General features: G+C 36.3%; 1 long non-coding RNA gene across 1 annotated transcript; it reads right to left on the bottom strand.

Moving 5' to 3' along the window:
- Positions 1-5,683: 5,683 nt before the first annotated feature.
- LOC122180346 lies at positions 5,684-18,733 on the bottom strand. Its single transcript, XR_006179018.1, has 3 exons — positions 18,475-18,733; positions 18,250-18,302; positions 5,684-6,610 (listed from the first exon to the last, which is right to left on the bottom strand). It is a non-coding gene; the product is annotated as an uncharacterized LOC122180346 (long non-coding RNA).
- Positions 18,734-18,991: the final 258 nt, after the last annotated feature.

Below are 18,991 nucleotides of genomic sequence, written 5' to 3'. Positions count from 1 at the left end.
ACCGCAAAAAACAAGATTGATTTTTCTACCAGAAGTTGTGGATTCAGCAAATACTATATGTTGTGGAGAAGTAGTCTGAATTTACCAAAAGACACCAATTTTCCGGTAGAGTTCTTGTCTCTTCTGATAGCATCTCAGAAGACAGTCTGAAAACTTTCCATACGGACAGTATCACAGCCAGAATGCCTCTTTCTTAGCATTTTAACATTTAGACAGAGTAAAATATGCTTTCCCTATTCTGTATTTGGAGAGAAGTAAAGGTCAGGGATTTGAGTAGCAAAATTCTCCTATGTACACTAACTGTCTGAATCCAAGCTGATGTGAAAATTGTCTATTACCTAAATAAAGATGAAAAACAGATACTGATAGGAAAGTGACAACAGTGAATATAATTTTATTAACATTTATACAATATTAGAGTCATAGTTAAGTAAAACTGTTGAATGTGAACACCATTGTAAGATTAAATTGAGAATATTGAATTTTGGGAATGTGTTTGTTTGGCTTCATATGAAAACCACCATCTAAGCCTAAAAGAATGCTGAATTAAAATTGTCCTGTATTGGCTTCATTTTATTTTCCATCAAAATTCTGAAGAAGCATAATACTAGTTTTAATGACAGATTAACAAGAGTTATTTGTGTGATTTAAGTAACCTTGATTTATGCCATTTGATGATTTACATGTATTTTGTAAGTGACGCTATCACACTTTTTTGTTAAAAACAATATAACTACATGCATTTATATTGTAATGAAACCAGATTATCACAGATGTTTTAGTTTTCAAATAGTACAGGATGCTACCTTTAGATACCCGCAAATACTCACGTGGCTAAAATACAGAGCTCTGATCGTAAATTCAACAAGCAGGTAGTTGCTTTCGAATGGCCAGATTATTCTAAAAGCCATTCTGTTGCATGGCACAAAGTGGTAGAGAAGTGCATCTACCCGGCCCAGATCTAGATGCTACAACCTACAAAATTATTAGAACAAATTTTTTAAATGCAGAGCGAGTTACTTTTGAACTGCAGATCTGAAGAGTCGGCTAATACTGGAAGCACATAATCAGGAAGTAGGAAGCTCACATTTCCATCCAGCCTGAAGAGATTTAAAACCATGTATCCTCTGTCCTGGAAGAACACCCAAACTCTCAGACTATGGGATTTTTCTGAGCTTTCTACTGAAACTGTGCCAAAGGCAGGAAATCAAAAGATTCATTAAGCATAGATGAGAATCTTGTGTCATTAAGCTGCAGCATTTTTCACCTTGAGGTACAGACCTTCCAGTTGTAGTTTCTGAATGCAGAACAGCTCGTGAAAGTTAAATGGAGCAGCTGTAACTACTGAATTATTATATAAAGGGCATTTTGAGGATGAGGTGTCAAGTCAGTGGGCTTTTTTTTTTTTTTTTTTAGGACACTAGGACTAAATTAAGTTCAGTCTCCCTGTTTGTGTCTTCTGACAGATGTGGCCGTCAACGGATACCTTTCAAAGTCAGTCAAAATACAAGTCAGCAAAGTGACTAGCAATTTAGAGGTGTCCTTCATATTTCCTGATGCCACAAATGTTTTATTAAAATATGGCATGTTTTTAGCACTTCATTTTAATTGTCCGATGCTTCTGAAAGTGGTGGAGGCTGCTAGCTGAATTAAACCAGAGCAGTTTCATGTTCTTTCAGCATCTAGATTTCAATCCAAAATTGACTGGTTTGCAATAACATAACTTGCAGAACTGTACTTCATGCATCTGTACAGGGTTTCTTTGTATTTGTCTTTCAGTTCTAAAAAGTAAAACGTCAATTGTCTTTCAATAATTTCGTATAATTTTTCTGAATGATACAACAGCATTCCAAAACCTTCGTATTCCTACATTTAATGTTTATTCATTGCTGCATATTGTAATCATTTCTCTTTTAATACTTTGTGCTCCAAATTAATGATCAGGGCACAGCAAATTTGCTTGCCTCTTAATTAACTATTATTAATAAATGATTTATTATCAATTTAAAGCAAAGAATTTGTTTGATGCTTTAAAAACAAAAAAATATATATAACCCAAGGACACAAAACAACTGACACCTCCCCATCAATCACATAAACAAACAAACAAGCAGAGAAATCATAACTGCTAAAAGCTCAGTTGTAGCAGCAGCTTGGTTTTGAGTGACTGACAGAGTTCAAGCTATGAGTTACATGTTTATAGACAGTGCCCATTTGCTTTAGTTTCTTCTGTTCCAGCAGCAGTGGTATTTACAAGGGTGCTCCAAAAGTAATGCCTCCTATTTTATTATGTTGGCCAATGATGTCAGATGATGGTATGGCAATAGAACCAATATTCCATTATATGTTATTGCCACATGACAGGTGGCAGCAGAGAAGCAGTCTGACAAATTGGCATCTGATGTGGAAGTGCAAATGAAGCAAATGTGTGTCACAATTCCTCCATGAAGAAGAAATGGCACCCACTAATATTTATCAAGAGTTCCTGAACACTTATGGAGACCAAAAAGCGGATGTGAACATAGTGAGGTGCATTTCAGTAGTAGCAACAGCAGGTCACCTCTGCTGGTGCAGATTTTTTAGTGTAATAATCAGACTCTTGTGAAAGAGTGTTTTGTAAGTGGGAATTTTGTGTATCAAGAGAAAAAGAGTGATTGCGCTCCTTGTATCTGTTGTGGATTCCTTGGAAATAAACAAGAGGCATTACTTTTGGAGCAAACTACATAAAACATCACCATACATTGAATGAAAATTCCAGAAGGCAACCACTTAAGTATCTAAATGTTTAATTTAGATACTTAAGTGGTTGCCTTCTGGAATTTTCATGCTCAGAGCAGTGGCTGATCCTCTTCTCTCTCTAACCCTTCCTTAGGCTTCTCTGTATCGTATAAGAAATTTGTATGCACTGAGGTCCATGAAATTTATTGATCTCTCTCCAAAACACAAGAGAAGTTTGGTATGCAGAAAGCACAATTCACAACAGACATTGAGCTGTACAAGATGTTCCTCAGTTAGCTGATTGGGAAAGCTGGACATTAAGATATCTACTGGAGAATTCATTAAAATCAGAACCCCTAATACTAGATGGGTGTGCTAAAAGGTTTATTTTCTCCCCTCCTTCTTGTCTATTATGAATTTTACTAATTATTTAGTTTAATTGTCGTACATTCTTCTGAAACTTACATTGCTGCTGCCACAGAAGAATAAATTTGAGTTCTAATATTAACATATTTTCTCCCTACACTTTTGGTTGAAGGCTGAGAGCCAGGGCTGAAAGTGTGGGGAGGAGATATACTCTTCTCCTAGCTCTCTGTTGTCTGGGGGTAGATGTACTTTGAAAATAGACTACAAATGATCCTCTGTAAGCAGAAATATGGAGAATGAAAGGCAATCCTGGCAGAGTTAGGTGCAAGCAATATATTTTATTTGAGGCAAAATTTACACGCTGAAGGAAAATCTCGTTATCAGTCAGTTAAGTACTCTGGGAATTTATTTAGTGGAAGTATAAGAGTTAACATACTAAACATTAAAATATAGCCATTACACAGCCTGTATTTTTATATGCTATAAATGCTATATATGCTATATATAATGCCATATGCTATATATGGCTGTATCTTCAGACCATTTCCCAGTGAACAGTTAAAATGCTGTTTTAGTAACAGACAAGATAGGTCAAAAATACATCAAAAATATGTGAACATGAAGATGTAGTGATTAAAAACTATGAGTATGTCCAAAATGTTTGCAGGGTTTAAAAGATCTATGTTTGAAACTTAAGCATATCCTCTTCCTTAGGGAATACTTAGAATACGTGTATAGTTCAGTGCAGGTTTGAGGTTCCAGAAAACTCACGGAATGTATAATAAATAACTAAATTTAATTCCTTAGCATTTACATTCTGTTTATGTAGTCTCAGCTATGGGAATAAATTGTTACAGTTTGCAACAGGAGAAAGTCACATTTTACTTTGAGAAACTGCAGAAATGTAAAACACACTGAAATTTTCATTCAGTTTATAGGAGTAACAATTATATAACACCAAGCATAGAATTTAATAGCCACATAATCTAAAAGGGAAAAAGTAGTTAACATTTTATTCTAACTAGAAGAAATAAGACTACAGTAACTTTAATGACATGAATTATTCTTATTAAAGGAAAAAAAATACGTCAGCATAACTTATCTTTTAATGTGGCAAGCACAAAATATTCTGCAAGAGCCTAGTTAGTGATTCTAACTGGTATAAAACAGCCATACAACATCAAATTAATCAATTCAGCCATACGGTTATAGACATCTGTTGAGGTCCTATTTCCTTAACTGCCATTTTCTCATATTCAAGGTTCCCACTTTTGCAGACATTCTCTTTCACTAAGAGGGACCCTAAGCATGGCACAAATAAACAGCTCATTTGATTCCGTGTCCTCCAGTTTGAGCTCTCAAATTTTTCCATTTTCAGATTACTAATAAAGCCAATGATATATGAGTCAGCTGGTATCTGTTGAGCATTGCCAAACTATTACCTGATAAAAATAAAATTTTGCTAAATTGGTTGTAAATCTTAGATTGGTAAATTAAGATCTCAGAAAGAGCGAGTTCTATCATAAAATGAAATCCTTATTCCCACTAATATAAAACAACATTCAGTTCAGAAAGATTCCTAGCAGAAGATCCAAGAATACTTTTACTCTGCTATCTGGCAGATTCCCAGTATCTATTCTCTATGCATTAACAAAAGCAGGTATTTGCAGTCTTTCTTACAGCTCCAGGAAGATGAGATCTTTGAATGCCCCATCAAAATATGTAACTCCTCACTTTTCTCTGCTAATAGAGCCTTTTCTACTTTCTCTGTGATTGAAGTTATTATTTACTGTAACCAAGCCAAAACACGTCAGCGTCACCAGCCCTCTCCTGATATGTCAGTGGGAGACTTGAATATTTTCCTCTCCTACCTCTTCCTACAGTTCCAGCCTTACAGCATAGTCAAGTGGAGTGAAGTGGCTTCCCATTTTGAGCTGTAGCTGGTGTGGGGACTTAGTAAGCAGGGAGTGTGGGTGATATTACACTACTGACAGTGCTGCACCTCCCCTTGGCTCCACGTGCTCTGAAGGACCTATGGTGAACACACCCTTAGAGTCACTGCAGCCCTGCTGCTATATGTTGGCAAGGACACTTGCCGCATAACCTCAGTAAGTCAGGCAACCTTATATGACCTAGCTTGCTATCTGGATGCATTAAAATACCTGTTGGCAGTTGCTTGTGCTGGAGATACGATGGTCTGGGGAGTGGCTTAAAGACAAATGTGCTCTGGGTGGAACATTCTAGCCTCCTCTCCACATATATTTTGGCTTTCCCTTTAGCAAAAAAAAAGCCCAGTAAGCCTATTATTCCTCAGGTCATTTCTAAGGACTGACATAGAAACAAGAATATATTAACTCTCATCAGGATTTGTGAGATTTGGTCCTACTACAAAACATAACAATCTCTTTAACAAGGCAATTAAACTAGCTTGGGGAAAAAAATTCTTAATGTGTTAGCTACAAGAGAAACTGCTTGATCACCCAGCTGCTTGAATTTCCCATTTTCAGAACATTGAAGCATCTATAAATCAGTAAGCTACTTTTATTTTTTTACTTGTTGGTAAACTGGTGAAACTTTAAATATATTTATAAATGCTCATATTTTCTATATTAACAGCAAGGTATTATATATAATATATATTAGCAGCAAGTTCAATACACAACACACCTGAGCCCACTGAATTTTTTCTGATTTTTTTTGTCATCTTATTTCTCTTCAGACTACTTCACCTCAGCTTCAGTTTCTTAATGAAAAACAGTCATTTCTCGTGCTGAATTGATTAAACATCTTACTGAACTTCATACTTAGGTGCGAGATAAACATCCCATTCTACCTCTTATTTACACTTTATAACGTTACCAAAAAGCATGCAAATGATGCTGTCTAAGCAGTTGAATATTTTAACAAGTACCAGTGAATTTGAACTATGACATTAAGTTGATAATTTTCTATATTTTAAATACACAGAGACACAGTGCAAGTTCAAATCAAAGCCATTCAAAATCAAAGGTAAATCTGTGTAATTACTACTTAATTTCATGTTATTCTTTCACTTAGATTTGTGTGTAAGCAGAATCAAAATTATGCAAAATTATGCACAGTCAGAAAATTTATTACTTAATTAGTAAGTTCAATTTCAAAAGCTTAATTGGGTTATAGGGAGAAGTTTATCCAAGAAACAGCCTCTTCATCGTGAAGTTCGTTGTGGGTAAGATTTGAGCCTGGAAGAATTACCTGAACCAGTCAATAGCTTTGCTATGGCATAGCCTAAACTATTTAAAGTATTCAATAGTTAAGATGGTAGTTGCTGTTAGAGAATCACTGGGATACAGGGCAGGTAGTTATACATATCCTTGGTACAAAGGTTCAATGACAATTTGGACTAAAATCCCTTTCTCATGCGTACTTTGGGGAAAGTTCAGTACAGGGTGAAGACAGTTTGAAAGCAGGGTGACTCCACTCATTTTAAAGGTTTGTTCTTCAGCATCAGCTTCTGTTTTATCTTGGTTGAGAGCACATGTTCTCCCTGAAAATGTATAAACATGCACCCAGGTTACTGTGGCAGAACTTCCTATAAGAAAGTGTTCAAACTGCAGCAGATCTAACCATAAAGGTTTGTAAGGTAGCAATTTCATCTCTTGATCTAGGTTAAATTGCTGCCCAAAGCATTATTTTTGTTATTTGTTTAAAAGCCTGGGGAAACTCCAAGCCCTGTTTCCCACAAGCTTTGAAGTTTTTCTCTACCTTACCTCAACTTCCTTCTATAGAAAGTGAATCTATCAGAATCCAGCTATGATTCTACTGTATCTGCTGACCTATTAGCAGTTGACAGTTCATTTTGCAGGGTTCCTGCAGCTCACAGCTTCTCTACATCCTGCTCTGAACTCTACTGCAGCCAGTCTGAGCAGCACTCAGCCTGTCATAAGCTGTTGCAGCAGTTGTCCTGTTTCTATACTGCAAAACTTCAGCTCTTCTGAAAATCTTTACTAAATCTTCTCTTAGTAAAGATTCAGCAGGACGTTTATGACGCATATATCAGCTGAAAGAGAGGCAGCTGGGGTTTGTATGGCAATAAGTGTTAGAATTCATTGCCAGGGATTGCAAAATACACCATACAGCCAACTAAAATTGTCAGGATGCATTTTTGAAAATTTGATGATATTTCAAAAAGATTTTCTCTACCTTTTACAATGATTAGATGTGACTAAGCAACATGAAGAAAATGAAAGCGCTAATTGTGTCTGGGCAGCTACATAAATGAACAATAAATCCATTTTCACTGAATAGGAAAGAGATGAAGAACTATCTTGGTGAGAGAACTGAGTCTCACTCAGTGGTTGAGGACAGGAGCATGTTCCTAGTGTGATAGGAAAAAGCTTGCTTAAATGCCAGCGGAGCAGAATCTTGGAAAACCACTTATATACCTTATGCACGTACCTTGTAACTTAGCTAGTTTCTATTTTGATCACTAATTGCTTTTTAAAACATTATCTAGAGTTATGGAAAAGTGATCACTGTTTGAATGAAACTATAAAACCTGTCACATCCAGTTTTGATTTCAGTGATCCCAAATACTGTATATTGTCTTCTGTATCTGAGTTGCTCCTGCTAAAACGCATGGCAGAGTTTTGCACGGAGTAGGGTAACAGGCTTTAACTTGAACTTAATGCTCACCATTATATAGCATGGAAGTTAATCTGATACAGTATGAAGATTCTCACATTTACAGTTTTGTAAACTGACTACTATGCTTTAATTTACCTAATACTCAGTGTTGAGTATTGATAGCAACAAAGTGAATGGTACCTCTTGGAATATGGCTCCAATGTAGTAAAGAAAGAAAAAAAATTTATTTTCCACTGAGCTGTAACAGATGGAAAATAAGCCAACCTCTAATTATTGAGAAATTTTACACAGTTTTTCCTCCAGGGGTTCCTAACTGCTTAACAAACTTCATTATTCCATCGTCTGAAGCAGTTACCAATTCCTGCATATATAATATCAGTCCTGTGACCTTGATGTATTTATTTCCATTGACTGCGTGACAGATCCCTCACCAAAGAAATTTCAGAGGCAGAGACAAATTGACAATGGAATTACTTATGAGATAACTGATTGGGTACATTTTTGTGGATAAATTTTGGGGTGTATATACTCCTTTGGATAAAACATTTCTGCCAACAAGTTTTCAGATGGTTTTAATGGGGCCTTCAAGAAAGGAAGCATAAAGATAGCAGAAATTGCTAGAATAAACTCTGTATGGAAGTACAGGATGAAAAAAAGAAAGATCTCTGTGTTGGCTATTCTAGAGCCCACAGAGAGATGGCTCTTGTAGCTCGTGGACATTTCCTTGTTGATTGCTACCCATAACTGAAAATTATTAAAATAGCTGCTTGTGGACAAGAGAGGGACAAGAATCATGATCACAGTCAAGGGCAAATGCAGAGTCCTACACTTGGGGAGGAATAATGGCATGCATCAGCGCAAGTTAGGGGCTGACCTGATGGAAAGGAGCTTTTAGGAGAAGGGCCTAGGAGTCCTGGTGGCCCATGAGCCATCAGTGTGCCCCTGTGGCCAAGAAGTGCAAATGATACCTTGGTGTGCATTAAAAATAGTATGGCCAGCAGGTTAAGGGAGGTTCTCCTACCCCTCTACTCTGTCCTTGCCAGCCACATCTGGAGTGCAGTGTCCAGTTTTGGGCTCCTCAGTTCAAAAAAGAAAAGGAACTACTGAAGAAAGCACACCAGAGGGCCGCAAAGCCACAGAACAAGGGGCAATGGGCACCAACTGTAACACTAAGCATTCTAAACAAACAGGAGGAAAAACTTTACCTTTGTAGGGTACAGAACACAGGGACGGGAGCCAAGAGATATTATGGAGTCTCCTTCCCTGAAGATATTCAGAACTCACTTAGACACTTTCCTGTGCAACCTACAGTAGGGAACCTTCTTTAACTGGGAGCTGGATTAAATGCTCTCCAGAGGTCCCTTCCAGCCCCTATGATTCTGGCAGTCTGTGATGCTGTGTAAATTTATAAAACACAAACCAAATTTATCCTAGTTACTTCTAGGAATTTGAATAGATTTCCTAATTTCAGACCCTGGTTGCCATCAACACCTTTTCTAGTTGATAGAAAATACCTGAGAAACATTTGGCCCACAGAAGGGCAAATCATGTTCCTGGAGATGCACGATTTGCTTTTTATCAAAGGTGTCTCCTTCTTCTAGCAGAAGCACAGTGCAACAGGGCTCCCATGAAGCTGTAATACATCCCAACAAATGTTGGGTATAACGGAGTAAAATGGCCTAAGGAAAATGAATCCAAAAACTTCAAATACACAGTCTCAGTTGTAATTCAGTTAACAGACTTTCAAATTAGTCAGAAAAATGTGATCAAAGCATCACATTAAGGAACTATTAAGAGGAATACACTTTGATCATGACTAATGAGGTGAAAGCAGAGGAAAGAAAAAAGAGAAAACCTCAGTGAAATTAAAAGATAATTAAGTATAAGAATTAATCTGCCTCTATAACATTTTATTGACAGGGCAAAGATTGGTATTAGTACATATTTAGACAGATATGGTCTTTTCAGCAAGTTCTATGCGTAAAAGCTGGGTTACTTTTCCCATGAATAAGTATCCATCTAACATAAAAGCTGTAGGTTTAAAATCGATGGTTTAGATATACTTTTTTTCTAAACACAAATGTAACTATCAAGCCTAAATTCTAGGTTTTTGGAAAAACTGTTGAAGCTTTAGTGATCCAAACAAGAACTAACACTGGTAGAATGCTGTATGTATTGATTAAGCTTTGTATCAGTCTGTGAGAGATTAAATAAGCGTTCCCTTCTGTTGACAGGAAAACAGAAACACATGGATTAAATGGATTTTCTAGTAAGAGTAGTAATAGTATAAATTTTTAGGTCTATGATTCATTTGCCAGATAGCACAGTGCTTCTGTGATAATCCCCTTAATAAGAAATCTGATATAGGTGCATTTTGTAGTGCAAAGAACTATAGCCATGCTACTAGACGTAAAGGATGAGGTATCTCCTTTGTTCTCTGAAGGACAAACACAATAAAACAGTATGATAATAAGGCTAGATTTATGAAAGTATTCATTATGAAAGTACTCATTTATCACCACTTATCTTCATATTTTATTGATCTGAAACAGGCTGTGCTACAAAAAAACCATATCTTATAAACAGTACTGAATCAACAGCTTCAAAGTACCATTACAGCTGTTGGTAGAATAAAAAAACTGTAAATATGATGCACAAAAATAATCAATGTCTTAAGTTAAATTTCAACCCAGTAGAACTTAACTGTCAGCAGCTGGTGCATTTCTATAAGCAGTATAAAATGCTGAACTTTTAGACATTATAGTGATGTTTCTTTATACTTTTCTGTGACCACTAATGGTTGCATCCTCAGTTGACTTAAGTCAGCACGTCCCTGTCAGCTCCATGCCCTATTAGCTGAGTGAACACATTTTACACCATCTGAGAGTCCCTTTTACAATTTTTTTTCCTCACAGAGTATTTGATTTTAAATTATAGAAAACAACAACAAAAAAATACATCATACACTTTGCTATTCACACGTGGACAGAACGCATAACTACCCAGCATCCATCTGTCATGGTTCTATGTTTTTGTTTTTGTTTTTTTTCTTTTGCTACCTATCCCTGTACATTACAGCAGTCACGGGATCTGACCCTTCCGGGTGGGGGAGCGCTCTCTTGCTGCCTGGCAGTGGGTGCTGGAGGGTGCTTTCCTAGCCATTCCAAGCTTTTCAGGTTTGACTCGGTCCCGGGAACTCTCTCTCTCATCTTGTCTGATTTATTCATCTCAATTGCAATTAAATTGTATCTATTGTGTTATCTTGTATTCCAATATTATAGTAAAATAAGTTTTCCTCCATAGATTGCTGCCGCTGCTCTTTTCCTCCCTTCCTTCCTTCCCGTTTTTGTGGGACTGGGGTGGGGGGGGGACGGCAGAGGCCTGTCGCCCCTGTCATGGACATAGATTGATCTGGTCAACTCCGTGACACCATCTCTTCCAAAATAAATGCTCAGCCACCATGTGTCAATCACAAACTCTGTGACCAAAGATCAACTTATGAACTTAGAAATTTCAACATTTCTAATGCAATTTTCATGACAATACCAAAAAAAGGCTGATATTATTTTTCAGTTTTTCAAAAACCAATTTTTCACTGTTTTTTTTTTTTTTTTTTTTTCCCCCCTAAGCTGGTATGCAGAGCATTTAAATAAGAAATAAGGAATTGGCTGATAATTTGGCATAGGAACAACCTTCTGCTTTATTCATTTAATTCAGTAATTTTTATGTTTTATTTTTTTGCCTTACCAGAAAGTCGAGCATTTCAATGAATAATCTTTTTTTTTTTTTTTTTTTTTTGCTATTTGATAATTAAAATCTTAAAACTGATACAGTTGCTGGACTAAAGGCCTACATTTTAGAATCATAAAAGCTGCTGGGGCTCATACTGGGGACAAGAATAGCTCATTACCTATGAGTAACCAAGGAGAGCACTGGGTAATAAAAAGAAGCTAATAGCACATCTATAATATAGAAGGAATTAAAACATAAATCAAAAGCAGATTGACTTCTTAGTCTGACAGATTCAGAAAATTCAGAACATTTCCAGTCTCTGGTTAAAAGTAAGAACAGTAGTACATGCAGGTACAGACTCTTTGAAGAGCGTGAATACAAAATATAAGGATAGCATCAGCCTCCAACCTGAAGAATATCTATGTCAACAATAGTCATAAAACATCACAAACCCAGGTAACAATAACCCTTTCCTTTCGAGAGGGAAGAGAACAGGAAATCAGAAATGTGATGGGCCTCTTCTCATTCTTTAAGGAAAATATGAACTGCTCCATAGTTAATTACCATAGCAGTCCAGCTATCGAGTTTTCCATTATCATCTTCACATCACTGGATTACTGTTGCTTTCTTTTCTGCTCAAAATATGGCAATGAAATACAGTTTAATAAAGTGTACCCAGCCAAGCCTTTCCTTGAAAACTGTCATTCACCTGGTATGAATAACAACACTCAGTTCTCTAGTTCTGCAGTATACTCATAAAAGCCATGTATATGAAAACATCAATATTTAATTTCAGTATAGAGTATCTTACAATGAAACACTATTACATTTTCCAGGTATTAATTTTTAAGTGTTTACATCAGACTAACACATTGCTCAGGTTCACAGAGCAGGCAATGATCCATTACTTCACCCATCAGCATCATTTGTGCTTTCCCAGTTCCTGCTGCTTTTGAAATAAACTTTCATTTTTTCCTCATACTCAGAGAAAATTTATGCTAGAGGCAGAAAGATACAGACAAAAACGTACCTACCACTAACTGAACTGTGTTTTTGTATGTCATAACTAAAATGTATTGATTGCAGACTTTATAATCTAAAACCTATATCTTCTTAAGTGTAATAAAACAGTCACACTTAGGAAGAGATGTTTTTCTCTCTTGCCAGAATCGTAAGAAAAAAAAACCCTTGGACTTCTTTCCTTTTTCTTTCTGAAATATTGGTATGCTGGTGAAGAATTAAAACTTCACAGGTATGTTTATAAATACGTTCCTGTCATTAGAAAGCAAAACCTTTGGATAGCTGAGATCTGACCCAATGCCCTTTTTTTTTTTTTTTTTTTTCTGATGTTCCACTTTATGCTCAGTATTTCTGTGATGTGCAAATGCACATTAATGTGTAGTAAATAAAAAACCCTCTGTCTTTTGATTACCTGGAGCCCTTACCATAATTACAATTCATCTATTTTCGCATTTTTGAAGTATCCACTGTAAAAATTCTGGAATTTTATGCAGTCCCTTCAGATCTCATTTTATACTTGATGTACTGTAGTTTGACAGTAAGGCATTTTTTGATAACATTTAAGTACAATGAATGAATAGATAGCATAAATCTGAAGTTTTTAATATATTAAAATCAGATTTCTGAATCAAAAATCTGTAGTCTTTAATATTGAATAGAGGTAGAGGAACACTATTATATTTATTACTTCAAAAATCCTATAGTTGGAAATATAAGAAATTGAAATTAGATAACTGAAAAGAAATTCACAGCTATGGTAATCCAACACTTAACCCAGTAACAATCCATAAGCAAATTCTCCTCTGAAGCTGGGGTCTGTCTTGCCTAACCTCCAATACTTGATAAGATCTGGTAAAAAATTCCAGTGTGTTTTACGGATTCAAACTTAAAAACATTTCCATTAATTAAGTTTAGAAACATTTCTGGTTCTGTTTTCTTTCATTTCAGTGTAGTTTGTCATTCACAAATGAGAAGAGGTAGAAAAACAAAAGGCTATCAACGTCTCAGAAGATGTGGATGAATTATTAAGTATGCAAAAAACTTGACAAATTTACAGTTTTCCCATAACTTTAATGCTTAGAAGTCGAAAGAGGCAGGTTCGTTTCCCTTAGATCTTTGACATAAGAGTAGCGTATGAGGGCTGTTCTGAAAGTAATGCCCCCTATTCATTGATGTTGACACATAACATCAGAGGTGGGTGTTGGTGATATGGCCGCAGAGGTTGAACCTTCTCATGTTGTTGCTGCACGACAGATGGCAGCAGAGGGGCAATCTGACAGGATGGTGTCTGATGTGGAAGAGTGTATGAAGAGTATGAAGCAAAGGCGTGTCATTGAATTCCTCCATGTGGAATAAATGTGTCCATTGACATTCATCGATGCTTGCTGAACACTGAAGGACACCAGAAAGTGGATGCGAGTACAGTGAGGTGGTGGTGGGGTGCTTCACAGTGGTGACAGTGGGTCACCCTCACTGGTATAGATTGTTACAAGAACAGCATGCAGGCTTTTGTTCATCCTTGGTGAAAACACACAGCTGATAGTGGTGACTGTGTTGAAAGAGTGTTTTGTAGCTGAGAATTTGCTCTATCAAGTACTATCATTATGCTCATTCTATCTGTTGTAGTTTCCTTGGAAATAAATGAGGCATTACTTTCGGAGTTACCTACATAGATGTGAAAAGACTACTGACTGAATGTTAAGACTGCTGTTTAAATCTTAAAATCAGGTAAACTTTGCTGAATTAAGTCATTAAAATGGAGTGATTGTAAGGACTGTTTGTCAGAAACTACGACTACTGGTGTATCTACTACACCTAGTAGATAGGACTGTTTAAGGAAGTCATGGACCAAAATATTTTTCCTCAATAAAAACAGAGATGAAATGGATCTGATGGCTCTGATAATTCTCAAGGGCTGCCCCTGAATTAAATCATATTTTGGAACTTTCCCTGTAGAAGGTGAAACAAATTATTTTAAAACAAATATTTTAAAACCTCTGTGCTACATTTAATTCCAGGGTGATGACATCATCTCTCATTATGGGAATTTTTTTTTTTTTTTTAAACAAAAGTTATATTCCTGGAATACACAGCTTTCAAATTTTTAACGTGATTTTCTTCTTCTGCTTGTGCTCCTTTTTGCTATTAACAAAAAACAAAAAACAAAAAAAAAAAAAAACAAAAAACAAGGAAATGCTTCTAGATCACTGTAAAGAATACTGTGTTGTTTCTAGCACTCATCAAAATAATCAGGATGAAGTGGTTTGCTGTCTACCTGCACAGAGCTCAAACTTTTTATATATTGATACTGTTGCTAGGAGAAACATGAACTCAACAGCTTGAACCAGAGATACTCAAACTAATTGACTATCTGAGCATAGGAACTGCAAAGTTAGATTTGTTACAAAACACTGTTTTACAATCACTGTATATTTTACCTAATTAATGCTTAATTAGAAGCTAAGGGTCAGTTTGGTTTATAATTATATATGATAAAACAGTTCTACAGGTACTGCTCTAATACAGAATTTCTTTAGGCATACCAAGTTGGGTTAAGGGTATTCAAGCTAGCTGAGGCATTTTCTATGAAGCAAGGTGCCCTATTTTAACAATTCTCTGCTACACAGATCAGGACAGCAAGCTCAACTGTGAAGATAGCTGAGCCCTTCTATATCAGCACATAAAACAACAGTGAAGGTTGAAAAGAAGGATAACAAATATTCCCTTCATTTAAGAAGTTGTTTTTGAAAGCCTGTAAGGCAGAAAATTCTTAACAGCAAAGGAAAAAGCTTAGAAAAATGCATATAAATTAGCAATTGGCAGCGGAAATGGGCTCTGAATTCACAGTTACCTTTAATGGATGCTAACTCATTTAACTAGAAAAAGAGCTTGAGAGATGTGGTTTGTAATTACCATTAAGCCACAATGCAAATCATGGTAAGTAGTGCAAATCTACTACTTTATTTTTATCCAAGAAATACAAGCAATTGTTGCTTGTCACTTACTGTGATTATGTGAATATGACCCATGCTTATCAAACATTAACTGAAGGAAATTTGTGGAAAGATTTCATTAACTTTATGAAGTTTGGAACTAGCCCTGAGATTATCTATTCTGCCTACAAGATTTTCTTGACTTCAAATTGAATAAGGCATTTGAACTGCAGGCACTAACATATAATGAATGGGCATATCTGAAATAAATGCCTCTGTCATCATACAACTAAACATTTTATGATCAACTTCCCTCTGCTTTTCTTGCAGCTCAGCTGCCTTTTTCAGGTGTCTTGAAACCTGAAAGGTACCTGTTCTTTGCTATATTTCGGTGTTTAAGACAGCACCCTTGGGGCACACTTATCAAGTGTCCAAGTGCTGTTTTATTCCTCCCTGTTCATGAAAGTCCTGCAAGCTTTAACAGTGAATGAATTATTGAGTATGTGTAGCTTGCAGAATGAAATGTGCACCAGAAATAATATTTGACTTAATTTCTTGCATAATTCTGAATAAAACAACAAATTGTAGATCCATTATAGGGAGAGTACAGAGGAACCCTAAGCATAATAGCCCCTAGAGAGAGACAAATGAGACAGAGGGAGTGAGAAATATCCTGAAAATATACTCTGGTTCCATTATTAAAATGTTTGCATGTAATTACAGGATGTACTGGAAGTATATTTTTAGACTTCATCAGCCAAAGTAATGGCAGATACTAAAAATATTTCAAATTATGATTAGACACTGTTCTCCCCCCTTCTTGGGATGCTTGAATGTGCTGACGTGAGGCCTAAATTACACTCTATGCGTAGTGAGGACAATATTTACAACATCTTTGAGTATCCTGCTGGACAAAATATTCATTGTGCAGCTAGACAAGTACGTAACAGCATGGCTGAACAATTGACTGACCAGTCAGACTCAAAAGACAATAGTAAGTGGTGTTACACTGTGCCAGTTGCTATGAGGATTTCCTGGGGCTCCATTTTTGAGCCAGATCTCTTCAATGTTTTTCTAAATTGTCTGCAGATAGGATTCATGTGCATACTATGTTTGCAATGTTTAGGAGGAATTGTTGAAGAGAGACTATAGAGAGATCATGACAAATTAGAGACCTGGGCTTTCTTTTCTCTAAAAGACAAAGTGCCAGATTCTGCACCTGCAATGGAGCAACCCTGGCTATATGCACAGACTGGGGGATGAGAGGCTGGAGAACAGTGCAGCAGAAAGAGATCAGAGTTAAAGCTGGCAGCAAGTTGAACCTGAGCCAGCAGCATGCCCTGACAGCCAAAAGGGCCAACCACAACCCAGAGTGCATCAGGCCCAGCACTGCCAGCTGTGTGAGGGATTGTTCTACTCTGTGCTGTGTGGAGCCAAGAATTGGACTTCATGATCCCTGTAGAATTTAGCTTCAGATATTCTATGATTCAATGAACATCACTCCAGATTACAAGTCTCAAAGCTCAATAACTTAATTCATCAATAGTTCTACCTTTGCTGTGATTCATATTATCTTCGTTGTGTATTTATATCCATCACAAGCAGCAGTTCTGATTTTAGGTATCTACCAAAAAAGTACTTTTTGGCTGTTTATGTTTTTTAAATGTGTTCAAACATTTTTCTGAGAAAGATATGCTGCCATCCAGAATTTCTCTCAGCCTCACTATGTTGATTTGACTGGATATTTGTCTAGTTCAATGTATTTAAGTTAGCAGCAGTCTTACATAAAAGAATTTATGGAATTAACACTTAATTCTCTTTTTTTTTTTCCCCTCCTCATTTTTGAACTAAAAACTAAGGAAGAAAATTCTCCTTTAAGGGCCAAGATAGGCAATGGAAAGTAAGAAAATTCTATGTTACATAAACTGGAAGATGAAGTGCTTCTTGCTTTTGATACTATCACCCTTCTGAAAGGTGATAAACGTAGAAATCTGAAAAATTGACTAAATTAGACTATTACCTGTGACTGAAAATCTTTCTCGGAATTGTGTGCAACAGAGTTAATTTAGGAAATTCTGAACTTCCCACTACTTCATTACATATTAGAAAATATTTTCTTTGCCATTTGTACTGTGGCTTGCTCCAAAAAGTTAAATCACACAGGAGCGTTCTTCACATATATTATCAATGGCACTCAGTTTGTGAATCTCAATGATTAGCAAAGTCCACACTTTACGCACAGAAAAAATGTGAGAAAGGGTATCCAAATTAAGTAGTTTCATTTTTGAGCTAGAATGAATTCCAGGCAAACAGTAAGAAAAAGATGACTTCTGAGATAATGAAATTCATATGAAATCTATGTGAAGAACTTAACAGTGGGTCTTCCTCAAAGTTGTAATAATAGGCTCTTATTTTGAAGCTGCTATCATTGCTGCCTTTTCCAATATGGCACATATTGAGTAAGGGAAGGTAGACTCATTTCCTTGCAATGCAGAGGTCACTCCAAAAGTAATGTCTCCTACTCAGCTCCACAGAAACTATGACAGACACAAAGGAGCTTACTCTTACTCTCATAAGAGTTACATTACCTTTAAAAGACAGACAAACAAACAACAACAAACAACAACAAAAAACAACCAAAACCACCTCTTTCTTCCTCCACTGTATTTCTCAACACACTTTAGAAAGTGGCCAAGGGTAACAAACTTCTTTTTGATAAGCTGTAGTTCCTTTAAGTAAATCAGTTTTAATTAAAATAACATCATCTGTGCTCCATGTCTCTCCTTCCTCACATATTTGTCTCAACATATCTGTCTATATGACTTCTGATAATTAATCATATCACTGTACTCACCAAAAGGATTTTTTCAGCGTTTCTCCCTGTGTAGTATCCATCTTCCAGTGAGCCTGCAACAAAAACAGACAAGCATCAATAAAGTTTTGTTGTGCAATGGCTATGCAGCTGAGCAGAGGTGCCCAGAAAAGATACACAACATCAAGTTTCAAAGACAAAAATTCAGAAAGCTGTAATAGCTTGTCATATACCTGAAATATTAAGCATCTTTCTAATTCTGCTCACCTGCGTTTTTAACTGCAACTTGTCTGCATGGTTTTAAGGTGCATTTCTGCAATCCTCAGCTTTGCTACTTGTGACTGAAAGGTCTGAGAGCTGAATACTCCAGCAAGAATCACGCTTAACCAGAACACAGTTGTCTCTCTCCTTTTCTCATTTTACGCTTCCACTAAGAAAAGACACCTAATAGAACTTCACCTAAACTTCAGCAGACCTCAAGTTCTTGTGCTGGGGTCCTAGGAGCAGCAGTTCCTCTAGAGCTTTGCTCCTGGCTTCACAAGGCAGAAAACAGTAGCAGGTGCTTCCTATAACTTCCTAAATAGACTGATCAATCAACAAATGATTCCTATTATCTATTAATGGATGATTATTGGTGGCGTTAGCCTCAGCCAAGAACCAATTCTTTAGGTCTGCTGCTTCTTTCTTTTAGTAAAATTAATCTTTTTTCTTTGTTTCACTGAATGTTTGTTTTATATGTAGTGTTCAGCTGTTACTATAAAATCATTGTTATTTGTACCTATGC

This window comes from Lagopus leucura, unplaced genomic scaffold, assembly GCF_019238085.1.
Source record: "Lagopus leucura isolate 7727_CA_CO unplaced genomic scaffold, USGS_WTPT01 Super-Scaffold_100004, whole genome shotgun sequence".
Classification (NCBI taxonomy): domain Eukaryota; kingdom Metazoa; phylum Chordata; class Aves; order Galliformes; family Phasianidae; genus Lagopus; species Lagopus leucura.
Note: the sequence above shows the minus strand (reverse complement) of the source record. Positions and strands in the feature narration are given on the sequence as shown.